The following is a 2766-nucleotide window of genomic DNA, read 5'->3' on the forward strand; positions in this document are numbered from 1 at the left end:
CAGCTACTTCCTTATCTCCCACCACTTGCCTTCCAGCATCAATTTGGAGTGGCCCAGTGTCTACTTTTGCCTCACGTTTGTTTCTTATGTATTGAAAGAAGCTGTTACTATGATTTCTGATATGACTAGCTAGCCTACCTTCGTATTTGATCCTCTCCTTCCTTATTGCTTGTCTGTCTCCTCTGCACCTATCTTCCCCTCTATCCATCTTCAATCTGCCTTCCCCTCTCCCTATTTCTTTCAGAGCCCTCTCCTCCTCCCTCTTTTCTGAAGAAGGGTCTAGGTCCGAAACGTCAGCTTTTGTGCTCCTGAGATGCTGCTTGGCCTGCTGTGTTCATCCAGCTCCACACTTTGTAATCTTGGATTCTCCAGCATCTGCACTTCCCATTATCTCTGATGCCAATTGTTTTTATTTTGTGGACAGATGCTATCAATAGCAAACCAAACAAAAGCTTCATTTGTCATTGTCAAAATTGGTAATAGCCCACGAGCTGCAGAGTGAACAAAAAAAAGTTACCCATTTGCTTGTGACTCTCAGATGGATTTCTTTCCGATTTATTTATTCTTTAATGAGACATAGCTGTTGCTGATTGTCCAGCACAAATTGACTTCTTGAACAGCTTCATGTTGCTGTAGACAGGCCCACAATGCTGTTCCAAAAGAGATTACTAATATTGACTCAGGAACAATCATTCATTTCCAAATCAGTTTGAGAGTAGCTTGGAGGTGATTTTTACTGGGATTAGTGCTACCATGTCTGATGTCCTTGACCTTGAAGATGAGTTTTCTAAGTCTGCAAAGGCGGGTGTAAGAATAGTTGGAAAAAAATGTGGCAGTGCATCTTGTATATGGACACATTATTGTGTCTTGGAGTTAGTTGTGGAGAGAATGGATACGGTGCCAATCAAGGGGCTGCTTTGGTCTAGACTCAAGATCGTTTCCAGTGTTGTTGGATCTGCACCATCATTGACACACTTCTGACTTGAGAATTGGAGGGCGGCTGCAGGCTTCGGAGTCAGGAGTTTCTACATCAAATCGCAGAGTCGTTTTGCTTTGTTCCTTTGTCTGTTAGTCTGTGGTCCCAAGTGATATCTAAAACCAGGTCATCTTTCTTGTGAGCTTGTTATTCCAAACTTAAAATTTATGTTGAATATCAGATGGAATTTGTTTTATTGACTCCATTCTGCAATCATGTCGATCTGAAAATGTTAACTGCATTAATTAATACTAAGCAGAAACAGACTTTGTAGTAAATGGTTTGACGATTTTCTGTGTCTGGAACATCCCTCTTCCTTCTTGAACGAAGATCGTACCAACCTATGGTACCAAACTGCGAGTCAAACGGACGGGGCTCATAATCTTTAAATTCCTAATCAAAATTAGTGTAATCGTATGGTTCTGTGCAATAAAAGAGAAAGAATAAACAGGTTCCCACAATTTTGCTGATGTTTATGAACAGAATGCACAAATTCAAAAGTTTGCGCTGGCATGTCTGCTTCCTCCAGCCTGTTTAAACTGCTCCATTCAATGTGAAATTTGTGATAAGTTTTAGCACACAGGTCTGTTTCATCTGTGCCACCGCCTTCAGAGTGTATTCAATTCTAATAGACATACATGCTTTCCTCCTTTTCCAGTAATACATTCCTTGAAGAGTTCAATGATATTTGGATGTTAAATCTTATCCTCATATTCTTTAGATTCTCAATCATCACTGAATCTGATGTCACCGCCATTCCATACAGTGTCAAACAGGAGTCAACTGGCATATCCAAATTTTAATTTGAGTTTAGTGCTACACAAATATATTACTTTTTTAAAAATTATATTCAAGTCAACATTAACATTTCATTCCCCGACAGCGGATGAACTTACTTTTAAACTCCAATTTTCCTTCAGTATTAAGAGAGGTGAGCCTTTTTGCAAGCGCCGAAAGTCTCCACCAGTTTATGCTAAAGCTTGAGGAACTGTAAGTTTCACAAATATGTTCCTATTAAACACTAATTCCTATTGAAGCAGTATTCAGCTACACTTGTTCAACTAGACAGCAGAAATGGTCAAGATTTTAAAAGCGACTAAGTACTTTGAAGAGGAGTCACTCTTTGAATTAAATTCCATGTTGGTGTGTGTGAGTCCATAGGTTCCTCACTCTCAATGAACCATTCAAACTGACATGCAACTACTGAAACACACAGACAAAAAAAACATGAATGTTAACAGTCACTAGGATTTTGAGAGTGATTTGGAACTTGTATTCAATACCTTCTGGGGTAAATCTGTTCCAATCTGGATAGTACTCATTTATCACCATCCCACCTACCTTCCCCAGCACCTCCTCCCTCTCCACACTATTTGTTTCTGAGCTCCCGTCCACCCCCCATTTTGGAGGAAGGGTCCTGACCCAAAACATCAACTTTCTTGAGCCTCTGATGCTGCCTGCTTTCCCCCAGCTCCACAATGTGTTATCTCAGACACCAACTTTGGCAGTTCTTACTATCTGGATAACTCATTCTCACCTTGTAACAAGTGATTTATCGTCATTTTCTTTTCAGATTACACATGTACATGTATATACATAAATATACATGTGACACCTTTATGCCTGAACCACGAACCGAGAGGATTTTTAAAATAGTCTCTTCATGGTTGACCTACCAGAGGAAAGCCATAGTAGTCAGTTCTCTGGCACTGAGCCTGACACTGTGGCAAAGAAGGGAAGGGGGCAGAATAGAAAAGTACTCGTGGTAGGGGACTCGATAGTTAGGGGAA

General features: G+C 40.3%; 1 long non-coding RNA gene across 1 annotated transcript; it reads right to left on the reverse strand.

The window, feature by feature from the left end:
* Positions 1–520: 520 nt before the first annotated feature.
* On the reverse strand, positions 521–2295 carry LOC132208865 (uncharacterized). The gene is made up of 2 exons (XR_009444970.1): positions 1873–2295; positions 521–1398 (listed from the first exon to the last, which is right to left on the reverse strand). It is a non-coding gene; the product is annotated as an uncharacterized LOC132208865 (long non-coding RNA).
* Between the last annotated feature and the right edge of the window lie 471 nt (positions 2296–2766).

Source organism: Stegostoma tigrinum, unplaced genomic scaffold, assembly GCF_030684315.1.
Source record: "Stegostoma tigrinum isolate sSteTig4 unplaced genomic scaffold, sSteTig4.hap1 scaffold_55, whole genome shotgun sequence".
Lineage (NCBI taxonomy): Eukaryota > Metazoa > Chordata > Chondrichthyes > Orectolobiformes > Stegostomatidae > Stegostoma > Stegostoma tigrinum.